This window comes from Rhinopithecus bieti, unplaced genomic scaffold (genome assembly GCF_001698545.2).
Source record: "Rhinopithecus bieti isolate Rb0 unplaced genomic scaffold, ASM169854v2 scaffold_1295, whole genome shotgun sequence".
NCBI classification, from domain to species: domain Eukaryota; kingdom Metazoa; phylum Chordata; class Mammalia; order Primates; family Cercopithecidae; genus Rhinopithecus; species Rhinopithecus bieti.
In genome coordinates this window covers 2,808,137-2,831,335 of record NW_016803880.1, presented here as the reverse complement: position 1 = coordinate 2,831,335, position 23,199 = coordinate 2,808,137, and positions in this window count along the sequence as shown.

The window sequence follows — 23,199 nt, the reverse complement described above, 5'->3', positions numbered from 1 at the left end:
TAATGCTGATTAAGAAAGTATCCTAATGGGAAAGGAAGGATTCATATGGCTACCTTGTGAACAGGTGCCTACTCTGATTTCCTTCAAAATGCAAAAATAAGGGACTCACTGTTTAGAAGTTTGGCTTTAAATTATTCCCCTTTTAGATAAGTATAAGTCACATAATCATAAAAATATGACAATTGACCACAGTTATACAATTTTCATATACATATTCTTCCCTCAAACAGATTGTAATTAATCTTTAACTCTTCTTTCTCTTGACCATAGAGAGATAACGATGTTTTATTTTATCATTGCCTACCTGCAGTTTAATATTTCCATTGTCCTATAGGTCTGTTGCCATCCTACCACCACCATCACTTGTTCCTTTATACCGCTACAGCTGAGACTCTGCTAGCTTTTCTCACTTGGAGCAATAACTAACATTTGGTGGCCTTCCAGTCCTCTTCCCTGGCCCACTATTTGTCAGCCAGTTTTCCTTACTAGGAGAACTGGTCAGACCTTCTTGGAGATAGTGAGAACAGCAGAGAGAAATTCTTTTGAATAACATTAGACAATTGATTCTGTTTCTTTAAGTCTTTGGAGTACTTTGCTTTCTTTTTTCTTCTACAGATGCCTAAGGGAGAGAGAAAAAAAAGGGAAAGCCCAAAAGGAACCTCTGGTTCACGGAGAATACAGGAAATATGTGTCATTTCGAAACTCAATTTTACATCAGACCAAGGGTTGGTAGTGACACATCCTACTAATAAAACCATCCAGACAAGTCCGCACAAGCTACTAGTTTGTTTTCTGATTTCTGTGGTGACCTCACTTAGAGGAGATGGTGTTGGTTTGGTGGATATTATTGAAAATGAACAGGAGACACTTATGTACCCAAGGAAGTGAAAACAAAACATTCTGATGAAACTGTTTTGAATTTTTTGTGCCTAAATTTTAGCTAATTTTTTTCTACCATGATCAACTTGAGGAATCCTGTTCCTTTGATATCAGTGTTATGAAGGCATCAAATTCACTGGAATATGGGAAGGGGTTATTGTCATTGTTTGTAGGTGTTGGGTGATGGGCCTGCTGCCAGGGGACATGAGAGTTCAGAGATATTGCAAAAAATAGAAATTATATGTAATAACGCAAAAGGTATTCGCTAATATAAAAAATAAAGACATAGACTATACTTTTATAATTGTATTAATTCATATTTTATATTTTTAACTGAGTCAATGACATTTTAAAACACTTTTGTGAAAAGATAATTTTGTTTGAATTATCAGCAGTTTCTAGATGCGAGGATTTGATTTTAATTTACTTGTTTATCAATATTTATGAAGTTAGAAATATTGAAAGAAAAGTGCGAAAATAATTAGACTAACAAAAGCTTAAACATCAAACAAAAGTTTAAAAAATGAAGTTATCTCTGACAACCACATGGCTGATATACAACTGCTGAATTATGTAAATAATATTACAAATATTTTAATTGATTTAATAATTCTGACATGTTGATTGCCTACATATTTGTGTTCATATAACAGCCACATTTATTCACTACTTTTTAAAATCATATTAATATAATGTTTTTATAATTTTAATAGAAGGAATGTTAAAATAACCCTTCAATCAGATCTTCCTCTTATACAGATAAAATGGCACTTTTAAATAAAATACCTCATTAAATCATTTTTTTCCACACAAAGAACACAAATAGCAAATACCTTAATTATAAAGAAAAAAGTCTTCTGAGATCTTTCCGATTTAGAAGTCTACTATTCTGAATTGGCTAAAACGAAAGCAATGACTTTACATAGTTGAACCCACTCCCCCCTTTAAAACTGAAATGTGTTAAGAGAGTGGTGAATAAAAATAACTGAGCTGACAGATTACATCATCTAATTTACACCCACACAACCACTAGCTCCTTTATTTCAAATAAAGCTCCTTTGAGTCTTGATGGTAGAGTCACATAACCTCAGATCTGGATGGCATTCCCATTTATGGTGTTTCTCCACCAGGGAAAATCGGTGAAACTCAAAGTTCCCAGGATTATGCTGGGAAGAACTTAGAGATAAAACATGCACTGCCTAAGAGGAGTGGAATGTGAATGGAGATGAGGCTGTAGACCTAGGCAGGGGTCTGACCTGAGGACCCTGGTGTCAGGCGAAGATTCTATCCTGCAGAAACTGAGAATCATCAGAGAATTTTACCCAGAAGAGAAACACAATAGCATCTCTGCCCTTTATAAACGTCATTCCAAGCAAGAGTGACTTTTAACAGACTGTTTATTTAAATAAATTTTTTAGAAAATATGAAATACCTCTAGAACCTGAAAATTTTTATGAAGCTCTCTTCCTCCCTCCCTCCCTCCCTCCCTCTTTTCCTCTCTTTTCGTTTCCCTTTTTTCTTTCTTTCTTTTTCTTTCTTCTTTCTCTCGCTTTCTTTCCTTCCTTCCACCCTCCCTCCCTCTCTCTTTCTTCTTTTTCTCTCTCTCTCTTTCTTCTTCCTTTCTTTCTTTCTCCTCTCCTTCTGTCTTTCTCTCTTCCTTTCCTGTTCTTTCTTTCCTTTCTTTCTCTCTCTTTCTTTCGTCCCCAAAGTTACAATTGTGATTGTAGACACCTTAAAATTTCCGACTGAAAATCTTGTGTTTTGTTTTTTAGCTAGTTAGTTCTGAAAACCATAAGGACTTTCTTTTCTAATCAATTTATTGAATATATATTAACACATTGAAAACATATCTTTGGCCTATTACTGCTTAACCATACAGAAATACTTTATCATCCATGTGAGGTGTATCATTTTGTTTTTGTTTCATTTATGTGTGGTTTTGCCAGTGTTCCCAAATCCCCCAGCCAATGTGCTCACCTGTGAGTTCAAGAGAAATTTTTTTTATGCACAATTTTTTTTTGCTTATCATCCTAATGCAAATAGTCAAAAAGTGGAGAAACTGTGTTGAAATAAGTATATATTGTTTTAAATACATATGAAGTTTGATGAAATGAGCATTCATTTTACATTTAAAAATAATTTTATTAATTAACTCACTTATTCTATTAAGATTTCTGAAGAGCCTATACTCTGGCAGTTCCAGAAAGTTTGTTACTTAAGTGAACAAAACAAGATTCAGGACCTTCTGGAGATTATATTGAAGCAGAAAGTTACATTTAAGACAGTTACAAATGTGCGTATTTTGCCTTGCTGAAAAGAAAATATTGTAAAGCAAGGCAGAGGAGAGGAGAGAAAAGAAATCTGAGAAGGTTGAGGAGAATTGAGGAGATTGGAGAGAAGTGAGGAACACAACTTTTTATTTTTAATTTTAATTAATTTATTTTTTATTTCCAACTTTTACATTAATTAAGTTCAGGGTACACGTGCAGGTATGTTATGTAGGTGAACATGTGCCATGGGTTTGCTGCACAGATTATCCCATCACCTAGGTGTTAAGTCTAGCATCCATTAACTATTTTTCCTGATATTCTTTTTCCACTTACCCTGACCCTCTGATAGGCCCAGTGTGTGTTGTTGACCCTCACATGTCCATGTGTTCTCATCATTCAGCTACCACTTATGAGTGAGAACATGTAGTATTTGGTTTTCTGTTTCTGCATTAGTTTGCTGAGGATAATGGTTTCCAGCTCCATCCATATTCCTGCAAAGGACATAATCTCATTCTTGCTTATGACTGCATAGTATTCCATGGTGTATACGTGCAACATTTTCTTTATCTGGTCTATCATTGATGGGCATTTGGGTTGGTTCCATGCCTTTGCTATTGAAGATTATAACTTTAAATAGAGCCATCAGAATAAGTTTCACTAAGAAATGTAAATCTGGACAAAAGCATGAAGAAGACGAAGGAGTTAGGCAGGGAGACATCTAGAAGTATATTCCTGGCAGAGTGATCATGCTGTTCCTTGCATGTTCCAGGAATAGCATGAGGACACTAACATGGTTATGTGTTGTATCCAGTCATATTCAGCTGTATTTAGACATCTTTTAGTAAATAAGAGCTGAGTTAAATGAGTGTTGTGACTTTGCAAGTGAGTTCGATAACGGGAGAGAAGAACAAGGATAACACAAGGAATTTGTTATAACTACCATCCATGGAGTTTAGGCTGGATGCAAAGAGAAAAAAGGATACTGAGGTAATGAGTGAAGGTGAAAAGATTGTAGAATCAATAGATCACAGATAATAGTGGGTTGAAAACAGTCTTAAAGTTGAGCCATGAGACGTAATATCTGAAAAATACAGAAGAGAGTCAGATACATAAAACTAGGATAATGACGAAGATGTAGTTATTGGCATCTTGGTGCCAAGGCTGAGGGCAGCACCATCCAATAGAAATACAATGTGAGACACACATGTATTCAAACTGCTTTAGCACCTATCTTTAAAAAAATGTAAAAAGAAAAACTAAATACTGTTTATTAACATATTTTACTTAATTCAGGATAAATAAAATATTACCACTACAATTTGCAATGAGAATAAACTGAACAAGGTATTTCCTATTATTAATATTATTATAATTATGATTATTCATTATTTTTTTAGAAACCAGTGTGTATTTTATACTTACAGCACATCTTAGTTCTGATGGCCACATTTAAAGTGAACAATAGGCATACATAGCTAAAAATAGCTAATATAATGACCAGTGAGATCTGGATATGATCATGAAAATGGGTGGTTGAGCTTGGGCACTGGAGAAAAAAAAACAAACAGAATTTGAAGGTAAACTTGTTGAAATGATCACTTTTGTAGCTACTCAGATCACCAATAATTAAGAGTGGTGGAGAGACACAAGCCACAAACTAAATCAATGAGAAACCCAAAAGAACAACCTTGGTGGATGACAATGACATAAGAGGTATTGAACTCATGTCATCTGGTGACCTAAGATTTAAGGTTGAGAGTCTTTAGGAAACAAAAAGGGACAGGTCTGAACATAGAAATGAGGAGCAAAGAACACCTACATCAACTCCAGACCCACTAGGTCTGGAGGAAGAAGCCATGAGTTGAGAGCTGTAGGGAAAACACTAAGGTGGGAACAGGCTTCCTGCACCTCAAAAGGTAAAGAGATTATTAGCAGGAGAGGAGTGAGGGAAGAGAAGGGAACGGGATGCACGCAGAGTGTTATAATGATCAGGGTGTGAAGGTAGAGGGTGACTTAGGAATCGGGGGGCATAAGGAAAACAACAAGATTGAGTCTGGAAAACAGTGCTGGAGGGTTTTGGTGAAACCCTCAGTGTGGGGTTGAGCATAGGAAGGCAAGGGCAACTCACACTTCTTTTTCTTAAACAGCTTTATCAAGGTATAATTTATATAGGATACTATTCATCCATTTAAAGTGTACAATTCAATGGGTTTTTGTATATTGGCAAAATTGTGCAACTTTTACCACAATCTAATTTTTGAACATTTCAATCACCCAAAAAAGAAACCCTCAACCTATTCACAGTCACTTCCCATTGCCCTTCCCCATCTCCCCATTTTCAACCACAGGCAATTCTAATCTATCTTTTGTTCCTATAGATTTGCCCTTTCTGCACACATCTTATTAAATGGAATCACACAGCCTTAGTAATTTGTATTGGCTTCATTCACTCAGCATCATGTTTTCAAGGTTTGTAGCATGTATCAGAAGTTCATTTTCTAATTACCAAATAATAATCAATTTTATGAATGCAATATACTTACATTTTCCATTGATAGGATTAAGTTGTTTCCTGAATAGCCCTTTGCACTATTATGAAACATGGTGCAATGGACATTTGTGCACAGATTTTCTTGTGGATTTAAGTTTTTAATTTTGTGTGTGAGGGGGCACATATCTAGGAATAGAATTGCTGGGCCATATGGTAACTCCATGTTAAACATTGTGCAGAACTGCCAATCTGCATTCAAATTTGACCACTCATTTTGCATTCCCTCCGGCAATGTATGAGGGTCCAGCACTCACTCCTTCCCGATCCCTGTTAATGAAGGCAAAAATGCTCGGAAAGTCACATCTTAACTAATATTGTGGCTCCCCTCATGATCACTGACATTGACAATCTAGGCATGATCTTCACTTCAATGCCTGAGTTTCCTCTTGATCCTTATGGGGAGGAAGAGGGCTGATATCAAATGCAAGAGCTCATCTTGTTTCCTTGTTTTCCTTGTTTCCTATCAACTTAATCCTATCAATGGAAAATGTAAGTATATTGCATTCATAAAATTGATTATTATTTGGTAATTAGAAAATGAACTTCTGATACATGCTACAAACCTTGAAAACGTGATGCTGAGTGATGGAATGAAACAATGAAATGAGGGTGAGACTTCAGAGCAGCGCATTGTGACACAGCAGATGCCTACCCTGCTTTCAAAGCCCATTAGTGGGGGTCAGGCAACACAGGTTTGGAATAAATAAACACTTCAAATATTTACCGTAACTTTGCCAAGACAGATATGTCTAATCCTGCTTTACAGAAGAGGAATATGGGGTCTAAGACGTTTTGAACAACTTGCCCAGTGTCACACTGATTGTAAGCACTGGTTAGTTCTACAATTATTTGTACAATGCAAATCAGCACAAACATCACCTTGAAAGCAGGGCTGTAGTTTATAAGACCTGAATAGTCCTCAGTAGCTTTACTTGTTTGTGTTTAGGAGTTATTCTAAGAATTATGGTTTTAATTGGCACAGGCAAGTGAAAAATGTGGAAAAGCATGCTACTAAGGTATTGCTAAGTGCTATTAAATAAGGATGACTTAAATAATGGAAATAAGATAAATTCATTATATTCTTAGTCACAGTGAGGAACCACATTTCAAATGACTTCTTTTGGTAAGTGATTATTTAATGCGGTTTTACGTAATGACATAATAAAGAGAATTATATGATTGATAGCAAAAATAAGTGTGAAAATGATTTCTAAATTGTAATTCATCTTTCTTCAAAAGGCTATAAATTAAATTACTGTGGAATCCTTATCTAATATTAATCTTTACTTTGAAGGTTGGGTAACAGCTGCTTGGGTAACAGGTGTACCAAAACCTCAGAAATCACCACTAAATAACTTATCCATGTAACCAAAATAATATTAATCTTTACTAATCTTTTAAACCACAATGTTCTCCTCAATGTATAAAAGAGTTCTAAATATGAAAATGTTAACTCTAGGCCAGCCACAGTGGCTCACGCCTGTAATCCCAGCACTTTGGGAGGCTGAGGCAGATGGATTGAGGTCAAGAGATCCAGAGCTTCCTGGCCAACATGGTGAAACCCAATTTCTACTAAAAATACAAAGATTAGCTGGGCCTGGTGTCTCACGCCTGTAGTCCCAGCTACTTGGGAGGCTGAGGCAGAAGCATCACTTGAACTCGGGAGGCAGAGGTTGCAGTGAGCCAAGATTGCAACACTGTACTCCAGCCTGGCCACAGAGCAAGACTCCGTCTCAAAAAAAACAAAGAAAAAGAAAAATGTTAACTCTATATGCATTATGTTTCATAAGTCTTGGAAATAAAAGTTGTTTCATTTTCATTTAAAAGGAGCTACTCAAAACATTAGAAATAATTTAAATAGCTTAAAATAAGGTATTGAATATGTAAATAATGCATATTGATACAATATCATACAAAGCTGCTACACGGTATAATGTAGAATTATATTAAATGATAGGAAACTTGTCAACAATAAGTTACTAAGTGAAAAGTAGAAGCAGGTTACACAACGCCTGATTCTAAGTTTGAGAAAGGCAAACTGTGATAAATAAAGGCATCTTGATCTAAAATACATCTTAACAAAATGCACCAACATCTTACAGTAGTTCCCTTCGAATATTGAGATGAAGGCTGCTTAGTATTTTTTTCCTTTTTGTAACTCAGTAATTTCTGTTTTCAACGATAAAGTAGATATTACTTTTGTAATCATAAAATAAGTTTTAAAAGATCTGAGATCCCAAATTTTGCCATATGCTAGTCAGTAGTTTCTGTTTATTCTTCTCTTGTTACAACAATATTTTGCTTTGTACAGTTAATACGTAGAGGGCAACAACCATCTGTTAAAAAATCTTCTTCACTTGTATCAATGTTTAATGAGTAAAACAGAAAATTGGAATTGAGAAAATGTATTTTTTTATTTTACAAAATATAGAGTGTAGTTTTTAAATGAATGATATATCTTGAGTTCGTGGTTATAATACAAAATGACTTATTTTTATCGACGATCTGGTTTGTAAAAAATTAATTGCACCACAGTTTCACAGAGAGAGCTTCTTTCTCTTTAAGAAATGAGCTTCTTTCTCTTTAAGAAAAATGAGCGGTGACATACTTTTGTGATCCAAGCCTGCCCCCTGGTGGTCAACTGGTCACCATGAGGCTGCAGACTGTGAGGCAGGCGGCGCCCTCGTTAAAGATGCTCAGAAGTAACCTCGAAATGAAAACGTGGCGTTACTGGAGGTACATTCCCTGTAATGCCCCAGGCATCTCCATTAGTGTCTCAACATCATCACGTGCGGGAAAGATAGTATTAAAAAGTTATAAAATAAAAAAGTTATTTTCGTACTATCTTGACGTGCACACCATGATTTGAGACAGACACTGATGGAGAAGCATAAGAATGATATAACGGTCTTTGGGGACTCAGGGAACAAGAGTGGCAGGGGGGTGAGGGATAAAAGACTGCACATTGGGTAGAGTGTACACTGCTTGGGTAACAGGTGCACCAAAATCTCAGAAATTACCACCATGTAACCAAAAACCACCTTACCCCACAAAACCATGGAAATAAAAATAAAAATTAAAACACAATAGCGAGGTATAACAGGAATGTGCAAACTGAAACGACAAGGTTAATTCTCAACACACTCGTCTGCTCTTTCTTAAAGGGAAAAAAATAACACAGATTTGGCCAATTTGAAGGAGGATCTCTAATAGGAAATAATCTGATGGAATTTTTTCACCAGGTGCTAAGAAAATTGTATTTAAGCATCCATGTTAAAATCGAACGGGTCATGAACACTAAGTGAAATATATAAAGTGTCAGTCTATTTCTAACATTAATCTAGACTTTTTTGGCTCTAATTCTGAGAGAAATAATATTTAGAAGGGGAATTCAAAGAGGAAGCATGAAGAGAGCTTCCAGAGTAAGAGCAGCTTTGCCAGAAAGCAGTGACACAGTCATCAGTCCCTTTCTGTGGGGAAAGTACGGTCACCAATGCTACCTGTTATTTTGTTAAAACAAGACCGCACTTTTCTCCCTCTGTAAAAGGCAGTACTGATCCTGGCATCATAATGAAGCCATAAGGCCATTTGGTAAAATGTGGCACTTCCAGGGCCTCCATTTAGGTGGTTCAAAATTGCACTCAACACCACCACCCTAAGGGGATGAAAATAAGAATATCTGGTCCACATTGACATCATTGTCTGTCTTTTATAGTGGCTTTAAATGTATGTATGAATGTCAACATTCTTGATATAATTTTACCTTTTTCTTAGACATTGAAACCAGAGTCTTAAATTACATTACAAAATTATTCAACAACTATTAGTATTACTTTTTAAAAAATTGCCATAGGAAACTTGAGGTCAGGTGAGTCAGTTAACTTAACCATTAAGATTTGATTTGGGGCCGGGCTCGGTGGCTCAAGCCTGTAATCCCAGCACTTTGGGAGGCTGAGACGGGCAGATCACGAGGTCAGGAGATCGAGACCATCCTGGCTAACACGGTGAAACCCCGTCTCTACTAAAACTACAAAAAACTAGCCGGGCGACTTGGCGGCGCCTGTAGTCCCAGCTACTCAGGAGGCTGAGGCAGGAGAATGGCGTGAACCCGGGAGGCGGAGCTTGCAGTGAGCTGAGATCCGGCCACTGCACTCCAGCCCCGGCAACAGAGCAAGACTCCGTCTCAAAAAAAAAAAAAAAAAAAAAGATTTGATTTGGGACCCTTAAAAGTCTTTAATAGAAAGCCTGTGTGTTCATAATATATCAAAAATTTGGAGCAGCAAGATCTGAAGTTAGAACATCAGAAAACCAGAATTAGAATCATGAGAAAACCTCCATGAAAATTTTCCTTCATTGTCTTGAGAATTTTAGTACTTGTCGTTGCTGAAATGCCACATTTTGGCAGGTCAAGGTGGGCGAATCACTTCAGCCCAGTAGTTTGAGACTAGCCTGGAGAGCATGGTGAAATCTTGTCTCTACAAAAAATAGGAAAAAAAAATTAGTCAGGTACAGTGGTGCACGTCTGTGGTCCCAACTACTCAGGAGGCTGAGGTTGGAGGATCACTTCAGCCTGGGAGGTCCAGGCTGCAGTGAGCCGAGATCGCACCATTGCACTCCAAGTCTGGGGCCACCAGAGTGAGACCTGTCTCAAAAAAATAAATAAATAAATAAATTAAAATGGCATATACTGCTTATATCCAGGAGCCTTATTAGTGAGATCAACAAAATATATCTTATTTGTTACTACAGTTCACATATAGGATCTTTATAAACTACACATTATGCTAAAAATAGACCAAACCAACAGCTTATGTAAAATCAAGTGGTATGTAGGATATAAACGGATTTTGACATTGACAGCATTGAAAATAAGAAGCAATTCAATGACTGTTAGGATTAAAAGGAATATAAGTTTTCCAGCCCTCATTCTTTAATTTACTTTTAAAGAAATAGGCCGTCAAAATGTGGGCAATTTCCAGTCATGTAGACAGACACAGAGACAAAAATGAAATGAACATTCAGATGTAAACCCTCCTTCATCTGCACCCGTTCTGTTCTCATCTCCTTCCTCTGTATGTACACTGAACCTATCCTTTCTCTAGGTCGTATGTATCTTGATATTTTTTCCCCTCTTTTACCTTGGACAAGATTCTTTTCCATCAGCATTCGAATATATCCAAGTCTCTTTATCTAAAACAAAAATGAAATGGTCTCTCCATCCAACACACACACACTCTCTTCCAGGCACTGTCCTACCTTCCTGACCTCTTTGCTGCCAAATATCTTGAAAAAAAATGTCCCATGTGCTAGCCTTGATGGTTTCACCTTCCACCTGCCTCATTATAATAAAATATGTATCATTCCTCATGGCTTCTCCCTAGAGCTCACCAATGACTGGTGAGCTACTGAATCCGGAAGAAGGGTTTCGGTTGTTCTCTCCCTTGACATATCATCAATATCCAACATTATTAGACTATTAGCTGTGCCCTGTTCAAAGCACTCATCCTTTTACTAACAGCCTCTCCGTCTTTTTCTGGGTTTGTCTTTGTTTTTTGCTTTTGTTTTGTTGGTTTGTTTGTTATTTGTCTTACTGGCTACACATTTTCCATCTCATTCTCCTTCTAACATAGAACATTAACAGCTAGCATTCTTCAAGGCTTGGCCCTGGGCTCCCTTTGCTTCTTATTCTAAGTTGTCTGTCTGGCAAGCTCAATTGTACACATGGCTTTTATTACAAACCACATACTAGTAATTTCCAAGTTCACATCCACTTCTCAGACCTCTCCTCTGAGCACCAGGCATGTTACTCAAACTGCTCAGTTGACATCTCCACTTTTAATAGCTATCTTTCACGTAAAATCCGTTAATAGATTCACATTGTTTTATGGTTAAGGAACAGAACCTTTCCATATGGCCTGCAAGGCCGTGCATAATTTGGCCCCCCAACCTCAGAGGACTCACTATGCCCTAGGATTACTCCATGCCCCACTTCAATTAGCTTTCTTTTACCATATTTCTTTCATTCAGAAGAACTTTGCTGTTTCCATTTGCTAAAAACCTCTTTTCTTTATCTCCCATTCTCTTTTCTGCAAGGTAAATTCCTACTTTAGTTCTCTTTCTAATGTCATATTTTTAGGGAAGCTTTGTTAGACTCATCAGACAAAGTTATAAACTATTGGGTAACTACTCTCCCTAGCACCTATTATAGCTTATTTACATGTTTATTTGTTTAATTAGTGTCTCCATTAGTCTGTAAGTACCATGAAGGTAGAGACTATTTTCTTCTTATACACCATTGTGACCAAACAGTAAACAGGAGGTCTCACACTCAAGAAACATTTATTGAATAAATTAAAATAGAGTTTTATCTTTTATTATTCAGATGTGAATATTTGACACAGGTATGTAGGTCCTGGTAAAAAAAAAAAAAAAAAAAAAAGGCATTGGTGATGGCTCAGATTCGCACGGACTCCAGGCCAACAAACTGTTAGTTATATCCTTAACTGATAGAAGTGCTTGGCTCATGGTATGAGTTCAGTAACTTGCTAAATGATTAACAAGAGAAGGTAGTAATCACAGAGAAAATAGGCTATTTAATTTATCTTGTTCCATAAAAATGTTCCATAAAAGTTTAGGGATTATAAAAGATTCAGCAAGTAAGTGTGGCTATTTCAGACAAGAAAGAAAAATGTGTTGGCAAGTACATGGAGAAATCGGAACCCTTGTTCATTGGTGATGGGAATGTAAAATGATGCAACCACTGTAAGAAACAGTATGATGCTCTCTCAGTCAATTAAACAGAGAATTACCATATGATCCAGCAATTCTACTTCTAAGTATGTGCCCCCAAAGAATTGAAAACACACCACACACACACACATACACACACACACACACACACACAGAGAGAGAGAGAGAGGGAGAGAGGAGNAAAGGAATGGAAAGTCCCCGTTTATACATTTATTAATTTATTTCAGAGCGTATTGTAGATTCCTATTTCATTCAAGAGGGTGTAGTTAAGATACCATGAAATTCCCCAGATCTGGCCAGTGGGAGCCCCTTCAAGCTGGGCTCTGTCTTCATAACACGTCCCCTTCATTCTTTGAGTACTTCTTTTATCTCATGCCTTCTTGTACTTTTTCTTCATGCCTCGTTGTACATTTCTTCATGTCTTCTTGTACATTTTTCATGCCTCGTTGTACATTTCTTCATGTCTCCTTGTACATTTTTCTTCATGGCTTCATCTAGATTTTAAGCCCTGCATGCATTAGCTATTTGTCCTAATGCTCTCCCTTCTCTCTCCCCAGCCCTGACTGACCCTGGTGTGTGTTGTTCTTCTCCCTGTGTCCATTATGTTCTCATTGTTCAACTCCCACTTATCAGTGAGAACATGCAGTGTTTGGTTTTCTGTTTCTGTGTTAGTTTGCTGAGGATGATGGCTTCCAGCTTCATCCATGTCCCTGCAAAGGACATGATCTCATTCCTCTTTATGGCTGCATACTATTCCGTAGTGTATATGTGCCACATTTTCTTTATTCACTCTATCATTGATGGACATTTTGTTTGGTTCCAAGTCTTTGCTATTGTAAACAGTGCTGTAATAAACTTATGTGTGCATGTGTCCTTATAGTAGAATGATTTACATTCCTTTGGGTATATACCTAGTAATGGGATTGCTGGGTCAAATGGTATTTCTGGCTATAGATTCTTAAGGAATCACTATACTGTCTTCCACAATGGTTGAACTGTTTCCTTCAACAGTAGAAAAGTGTTCCTATTTCTCCACAGCCTCACTGGCATCTATTGTTTCTTGACTTTTAAAAATCACCATTCTGACTGGCATAGGATGGTATCTTGAGGTTTTGATTGGCATTTCTCTAATGATCAGTTATGTTGAGCTTTTAAAAATATGTTTGGTGGATGCATAAATGTCTTCTTTTGAGAAGTTTCTGTTCATATCCTTTGCCCACTTTTTGATGGGGTTGTTTTTTGTTGTAAATTTATTTAAGTTCCTTGTAGTTTCTGAATATTAGACCTTTGTCAGATGAGTAGATTGCAAATTTTTTCTCCCATTCTGTAGGTTACATGTTAATTTTAAGAGTTTCTTTTGCTGTGAAGAAGCTCTTTGGTTAGATCCCATTTGTCAATTTTGGCTTTTGTTGCAATTGCTTTTGGCATTTTCGTCATGAAATCTTTGTCCTTGCCTATGTCCTGAATGGTATTGCCTAGGATTTCTTCTAGGGTTTTTAGGGTTTGGGGTTTTACATTTAAGTCTTTAATCCATCTTGAGTTAATTTTTGTATAACATTTAAGGAAGGGGTCCAGTTTCAGTTTTCTGCATAGCCAGTTTTCCCACCACCATGTATTAAATAGGGAATCCTTTCCTCATTGCCTGTTTTTGTCAGGTTTGTCAAAGATCAAATGGTTGTAGATGTGTGGTGTTATTTCTGAGGTCTCTGTTCTGTTCATTTGTTTGTTCTATATGTTTGTTTTGGTACCAGCACCATGCTGCTTTGGTTACTGTAGCCTTGTAGTATAAGTGATGCTGTGGTTTGTAGTTCTCCTTGAAGAGGTCCTTCACATCCCTTGTTAGCTGTCTTTTTTTCTTAGCCTGGTTAAAGATATGTCAAGTTTGTTTAACATCTGAAAACACCCAACTTTTTGTTTCATTGATACTTTGTATTTTTTATTTTAATTTCATTTATTTTTGCTCTAATCTTTATTATTTCTATTTTTCTCTTAATTTTTTGTTTGGTTTGCTCTTGCTTTCCTAGTTCTTCAGGGTGCATTGTAGGATTCTTTATTTGAAGTTATTTTCCTTTTTTGATGTAGGCACTTATTGCTATAAACTTCCATCTGAGTGCTGCTTTTGCTGTATCCAATAGGTTTTGGTATGTTATTTTTCCATATTCATTTGTTTCAAGATTTTTTTTTCAATTTCTTTCTTAATTTCTTTATTGACCCACTGGTCATTCAGGAGCATATTGTTTAATTTCCATGTATTTGTAGAGTTTTCAAAATTCCTCCTGCTTTAATTTCTAGTTTTGTTCCCTTGTCATTAGAGAAGTCACTTGATATTATTTCATTTTTTTGCATGTTTTAAGACTTATTATGTGACCTTACATATAGTCTATCCTTGAGAATAATCCATGTGCTGAGGAAAAGAATGTGTATTCTGCAACTATTGGATGAAATGTTCTGTAAATATCTACTAGATCCATTTGGCCTATAGTGCAGATTCAGTTCTACATTTCTTTGTTGATTTTCTGTCTGGAAGATCTGTTCAATGCTGAAAGTAGGGTGTTAAAGTCTCCAGTTATTATTATATTGAGGCCTATCTTTCTCTTTACCTCTAATAATATTTGCTTTTATATTATATCAGGATGTTCCAGTGTTGGGTGCATATATATTTAAAATTGTTCTATCTCCTTGATGAATTGACCTCTTTATCATTATGTAATGAACTCGTTTGTTTCTTGTTATAGTTTTTGTCTTAAAATCTATTTGTCTGATATAAGTATAATGACTCCTCCCCTTTTTGGTTTCCATTGTCATGGAATATCTCTTTTCATCCCTGCGTTTTCAGTCTATGTGTATCTTTATAAGTGAAATATGTTTCTTGTAGGTATCAGATTTGTGGGGCTTGTTATTCATACATTCAGCCAGTCTATGTCTTGATTGGAGTGTTTTGTCCATTTATATTCAATGTAATTATTGATAAGTAAGGACTTACTCTTGCTGTTTTGTTATTTGTTTTCAGGTTGTTTTGTGGTTTTCTCTTCCTTCTTTCTTTCCTGCCTATCTTTCTAGAGTGAAGGTGATTTTTTCCAGTGATATTTGGTTCCTTGCTTTTCAATTTTTGAATATTCATTGTATGATTTTTTGATTTGAGGTTACCATGAGGCTTGCAAATACTATCTTATAACCCGTTATTTTAACTTGATAACAATTTAACACTGTTTGCATAAACAGATAAACAAAAAGAAAACTAATAAAAGTACTACACGTTAATTTTGTCTCCAGGCTTTTAAACATTTTCCAGTTTCTATTTATATCTTATCTTTCTATGTATGTTTGGAAAGGTTGTTGTACTTATTAGTTTTGATTGGCTCATAATTTGGTCTTTCTGCTTAGGATAAGAGTAGTTTACACACTATATTTACAGTGGTGTCATAGTCTGTGTTTTTTTGTGTACTTACTATTATCAGTGAGTTTCGTACCTTCAAGTGATTTCTCACATCTCATTACCATTTTTTTCTTTCTGATAAAAGTACTCTCTTCAGCATTTCTTGTAAGACAGGTATGGTGTTGATGAAATCCCTCAGCTTTTGTTTGTCTGGGAAAGTATTTCTCTTTAATGTTTTAAGGATATAGCAAAGTATTTTGAGGCAACTTAATGAAAAACAAAATAGTGAATAATATATAGAAAAATTTTACTTCCTGCTAAAGCCTTCTTAATACACTAAAGTTAAATTTGGATACTTGATGACTGACTTTCAGATTCCCATTTTGGCTCTCCATGTACCTCTGCTGTGAATAAGAAAATAACAACCCTGTAATCCCCCAGTATTCTCCTTTCTCTTATTTGAATCCTTAAATCACCAAGAAAAAGAGTACCTTTAGATGGCTTCCTCTTCAGTGTAAAAGAGGTGAATTTGGGTGATGCTGTTCTTGAAAAGGGGACATTGATTTCACAACTTAAGTGTCACATGCAGGGAACAGAGCATGGATATTTATTTGTCCTTGTCCATACAGCCAGCAGTGCTGACAGCCCCCCCTCTTCTGGAGTAACTGGAGCCAACACCTAGGTGGATTCCTAGAGGGACATAGTTGGCAATAACGTTGTTCAGACACAAAATAGTGAAATGAATGTTACAGCAACAGAAGCATTTCAGGCCATGGTGACGTTACCATCAAAGTTTGCCTGGAAATAGAAATTTCTCTATTATGCTTTAATAAACACTTTATATTCTATCTTTGATTTAGCTTATAAAACTAAAAACTGATCTGTTTAATATTTTACATTATACTGTTGATAGAATGATAAATAGGCTAACTTTTAACAAAATAGCAGATGTTCATTGTTGAGGTTATTTTATGTGCATGCTCTTAGTTTTCTTAATGAGCCCCTATGCCTCATGAGAGTAAATTAATCATTATTTGTATTTTCTTTGGAAGGTCAGAGGCTTCAATGTGATTCATCCAGGGAAGAGCTTACTTTTCTTTTTCAAGTATAGCATAAATAGGTGAAGAAAAGAGTAGGCTATTGAATTAAAAATATAATTGATGTTACTGTCTCTACATCTCAGTGATAAGGCAGACAGACATGAGCTTCAATGGATATGAATGTGTCACTATGTCAGTATTGGAGAAAATCTGCCTTCTATACCACCAGGTGAATGTTTGCCTGACTGAATGTTCACAGAAATGTAATACAGCTGAAAAAGGAAATTGAAAAAAATCCCAAAGTAAGTTTGACTCTGAAAGCTATAGATTTCCTAGAAAATACATGGTCACTGACTAGATCAATGGGGACAAGTTCCTTAGATGTTTTCTGACAACATCTGTGGTGTGCAGGAGAGTTGAATATGCCGTGGCTTGCTGGGGATGGCAGTGAGTTTGTAAACCAGGGAATAAAAAGATGGCTGAGCAAGCTAGCAGGAATAGAAATGAGTAATATATGCAGTTGCCAATGATACCCAAAAAGTTACAGTTATTAAAAGTGACCTTAGCTTCCCTTAATTGTAAATGATGTTACAAAATAGTTTTGCGGGAACATGTAAAAGCTATGGGACTTGAGATGATATAATTTGTTTAAAAATGGGCTAGGTATGTGAGTCACAGTGTACCATTTGGGTGTGTCAAAATAATAGATTTTCTTTATTTCTAGATGTACATTTAATTTCTGACACGAGGCCGCTGCCTTCCTAGTATGAACTCCTTAAACTCACTGTGAATCTTCCATTTGTGCTTTTCTGAGAATCCTGCAATTAAACCAGAATTATTAGTCAGCATCTGCCTGGCTCACATCTCCATGTTACTCGGTCCTACTCCTCCTCTCAGTCCTGACCTAGCCCTCAAGGTTCATAGGTCTCTAGTCTACTAAAAGAAAGGACAAGTTACCCTAGGTGGTTGTCACCTATTGGTGATGGAAAGGGAGGGGTCTATTTCTTGTTCTCCTTTGCTGTTTGGCAGTGACATTAACTGGAACTGGCATGTTGGTACACATTTGGTTCACTGGCAACTCTCCGGCATTGCCTTTGAGGTTCCAGGTTCTTTGTAGAAGTTGCAATTGCATCATAAACAACTTTATATTCTTATTGATGTAAAACAGAAACTTTTTTTTCCTCATGAATGTGCTAGGTTAGCTGGGGCAACACAGCTACGAGAGGCTTGATAAGTTCAGGTCTACTACAGGGTGAGCAAGGCCCAGATGCTAACTGGAGTTTGCTCTTCTCATGGTGGTTGGCAGAAATCCAGGAGGAGAATAAGAAATGAATCGTGCCCCATAAGTTCTTACTGGCCTAGTCTCGCTTTTTCCCATATGTCAAGCTCCAAAACAATCACGTGTCCAAGACCAACTGAAATAGTACGGGGAATTACACATTACCACCTGGTGAAAGATGGCAAACGTAGGGGTGAAGAAGTAGACACACAATACAATGTAAAGGTCATATTTAATCAACCTCTGTCTGCCAAGTCCACTTTCAAATTCAAATCTAATGACAACAAGACTCAAACAGATGGCAGATCAAAATATAGTATCCCAGCACTTTGGGAGGCCAAGGCAGGTGGATCATCTGAGGTCAGGAGTTCGAGACCAGCTTGGCCAACATGGTGAAACCCCGTCTCTGCTAAAAATAAATTTAAAAAAATAGCCGGACATGGTGGCAGGCACCTATAATCTCAGCTACTCAGGAAGCTGAGGCAGGAGAATCATTTGAACCTGAGAGTCGGAGGTTGCAGTGAGCTGAGGTTGTGCCATTGCACTCCAGCCTGGGCAACAGGAGCGAGACTCCATCTTTCTCTCTCTCTCTCTCTCTCTATATATATATATACACACACACACACACACACACACACACACACACACACACATCTATCTCTCTCTATATATATATATCTCACTGAATTTATATATATATCTTATATCTCTCTATATATCTTTATATATATATATACACACACACATATATATACACACACCTGTGTGTGTGTGTGTGTGTGTTTTCTTACAGATAAGACTGATTGGGAAAATAAACATGATTCTGTAGACAAAACTGGACTTTCAAATACCCAACTCCTTGAATGTTACTTACCCACTGTATTATTCAGGGTTCTTCGGAAAGACAAAACTAATAGATATACAAATGATAGATAGATAGATAGATAGATAGATAGATAGATAGATAGATAGGATAGATAGTTAGATACAATAGATAGATGATAGATAGATATGATAGATAGATATGATAGATAGATGATAGATATGATAGACAGACATGATAGATAGATCGATATGATATATAGATGATAGATATGATAGATAGATGACAGATAGATATGATATATAGATGATAGATAGATATGATAGATGACAGATAGATATGATAGATAGATAGATAGATATGATAGATATGATATATAGATGATAGATAGATGTGATAGATAGATAGATAGATAGATAGATAGATAGATAGATAGATAGATAGGTAGATAGATAGATGAGAGGAAACTTGTTCTATGAATTGGCTCATGTGATTAGGGAAGCTGAGGAGTCCCACAATGGCCCATCTGTAAGTTGGAGAACCAGGAAAACCAATAGCACAGCTCAGTCCAAGTCCAAAGACCTCAGAACCAGGGACGCTGAAGGTTCAACTTTTAGCATCAGCCTGAAGGCCTGAGAACTTGGTGCAGGGAAAGGTGCTGGTATACGGCCCTAAGTCCAAAGACTAGAACACCTGGAATTTGGATGTTCAAGAGTAGCAGAATGTTGTTCTCAGTTGAATGATGTTCTTCAACTATAGAAGAGAGAGACCAAGTAAATTCACCTTTTGTCTGCTTTTTTGTTTTATCTCGGACTTCAGCCAATTGAATAGTGCCTGCTTACATTGAGGATGGATCTTCCTTACTCGGTCCAGTAATTCAAACCAATCGTTTCTTGAAACACCCTCACAGGCATCTCCAGAAATAATGTTTTATTAAATATTTGGGTATCCTTTAATTTATCAAGTTGATAACTGAAACTAACCATCACACATATCCAGAAATTCAGTCAGCAATTGTAACCGTTCTGTAATGAGGAAGAAAATACCAGATAGGCATCTCTAAAACAGAAGAAACCTTAGATAGAATGACCCGTGCTCACAGACAATTTCTAACTCCCAATCTCACTACAAGACACTATTAGGATGCACTTTGCCCTTGGGAAAGAGAAGTGAGAGGTAGGAAGAAGTTATATGTATTTTTAGCAGAATTTTCTTCCCTGAGGAATATAGACATTTTCATCCCACTTTAGAATTACGGAGGAAAGATATTACGGTGTTCTAACCAACCACTCTTCTGATTCCTGTTGCAGTTTCCACGCTGTTTCCTGGTTGCAAGCCTTTTCATCCTGCCTTGGAGAGCCTCTCAATTCCACCTCAGTTTAATTTGTGTTTTTCCCAGGTCCTTCTACTCTCTCAATTTACCAACATAATTAAAGTGAAGATTCTCCACTACCAGTAAGCCATGTGAGAAGGGAGGGAGGATTGTATACGACCATATATTTTCTGGTGTGGAACACACCTCTCAGGCCATTAATCCAAACAATTCCCAAAATGAGCATCAAATGAGCATAAGTAATAGTGAGGCATCAACTTACTTTTCTTTTCTTTCTTTTTTTTTTTTTTTGACAGAGTCTTGCTCTGTCACCCAGGCTGATCTTGGTTCACTGCAACCCCTGGCTCCCGGGTTCAAGCAGTTCTCCTTCCTCAGCCTCCTGAGTAGCCGGGACTATAGAAATGCACCATCATGCCCAGTTAGTTTTTGTATTTTTAGTGGAGACAGGGTTTCATTATGTTGGCCAGGCTGGTCTCGAACTCCTGACCTCGTGGTCCGCCCTCCTCGGCCTCCCAAAGTGCTGGGATTACAGGCATGAACCACCGCAACCAGCCAGCATGAACTTACTTTGAATCTAACATCCCTCAAACAACAGAGCAGGCTTTTCCAAGAGTCTCGTTTCTTTGCCTCCCTCTATTCCTGCAGATTTTATTCCAGGGTTGTGGAATAAAACTTGATTCCTATTTCTTTTCTTTCTCAATTCAGTCATCTCCCCCATGCTACTCTTCTCTCCTCTTATGTGTTTGTACCACTAGGCAACTCTGTATTTCTCGTACCCAGATTGGTATGTCTTCAATTTAGGATTTAATATCTGAAAGTTTCACATTCAGAGCAACATTTACAGTTTCTTTGTTGTGGCCAAAAGTGAAAAAGTAGAAATACAATACAGAGAAATAGATAAAAAATAATTTTCCAATAATAAAGCACTTACAATCCTACCACAAAGAAACCATATATACTTCACTCATTCGTATATTTTTTCATTTGTCAAATGCTCCAAGACCTTCTTCTGTATTTGAAGTTGTCTTGTAAAGCTTGAATATTGCACTGTAATCACTACAGGAATGTATGTCATCCTCATATAGTTATAATTTATTGAGACACTGATTTTTATAGATTTCCTTTGTTTTCAATTAAACATCTTCCAATTATATTAAAAACGTTTTCAAATGAAGAGTATCAGACTTTTCCTGACTTTTGACTATTTTAAACTAGTAAGTTTAAGCTAAATTTCTTTTCAGATTACATAAAATCTTTATATATGGTACATTCAAATAATTATAACATTAACAACAACAACAAAACACAAGATACATAAGTCTCATTGTTGTGCTCTTTTTTGTGCTTTTTTTTGGTTCAGTGAGCATTTAACATATATAAACTAGTGTGGAACACTAATATGTTAATGCATTTTTTTTCTAGCAAGTTTACCAAATAATTATATGTAGATCTGAATCATCGTTGCTTCATTTTATAATTTTTTTGAAAATTCAGCTTTCATTTGTGTTCCACAGCTGTGTCACATCCTAAGCATATCTCATATCCAGATTTTTTTTCTTTTTTTTTTTTTTTTTTTTTTTTTTTTGCTAATTCATTAGATTTTACTTTTCACCAAAGAAAAATAATGGGGTTATTTTAGGATATATCCCCACTGATTCTGGTACCAATTAATAACATATGAAATCTAATTTTGAAAGTATTTTCTCTGCTAACTTTTTTCTTTGATTTAAAATTACATTGTTTAAGAGTATCGAAAATCATATTGAACAAATACTTGTCATCAAGCTATATGTTTACTACATTTTGAATTATTTTCAATAACCATTTTCAGCCTAGGCTTTTCTTTTTTCAAATTATCCCTCATTACCCATCTCTCCAAGCCATAGACATTGACACCCTGCCTGGCACTTGACAATTTCCAAATCTGGGAGTTGGACTTTGTTTTCTGCTTCCTCAGCAACTGGCTAGGAGTAAGCCCACCCAGCTGATAAAGCATTCACCAGGAAGACAACAAACAGTGCACTGCTTGTCAAACCACTTTGGAATTTATCATATTACTTTTAAAAACTTTAAATTTTTTATTTTATGTATTTATTTATTTATTTTTGAGATGGAGTCTCCCTGTGTTGCCCAGGCTGGAGTGCAGTGGCATGATCTCGGCTCACTGCAACCGCTGCCTCCTGGGTTCAAACAATTCTCCTGCCTCAGCCTCCCGAGTAGCTGGGACTACAGGCACACACCACCACGCCTGGCTAATTTTTGTATTTTTAGGAGAAACAGAGTTACACCATATTGGCCAGGCTAGTCTCAAACTCCTGACCTTGTGCTCCACCCACCTGGGCCTCCCAAAGTGCTGGGATGACAGGTGTGAGCCACTGCACCAGGCTAAAACTTTAAATTTTTTACATGTCTTAAGGTGGGCTCAGAAGATATCATGGTATATGCTGGCAATAGGAGCATGTGCAATTATAAAATGCCAATTATATTTTGGTATTGACTCTTCCTTTCAAAATTATACCATGAATATTACTTTTCCTCTTTATAGGTGATACATGAAAGGCTTGAAAAGATTTTAAAAGTTTTATGAGGTTATAGAGCTAGCAATGAAGAGATTTCTTTCTTTCCTCCCTCTTCTTCTTCCTCTCCTTCCTCTTCCTCCTCCTCCTCCTCCTCCTCTTCTTCTTCTTCTTCTTCTTCTTCTTCTTCTTCTTCTCCTTCTCCTTCTCCTTCTCCTTCTCCTCCTCCTCCTCCTCCTCCTCCTTCTCCTTCTCCTTCTTCACCTTCTTCTTCTTCACAGAGTCACTCTCTGTCACCAAGCTGAAGTGCAGTAGTGCTATCTTGGCTCACTGCAAACTCTGCCTCCCAGGTTCAAGTGATTCTTCTGCCTCAGCCTCCTGA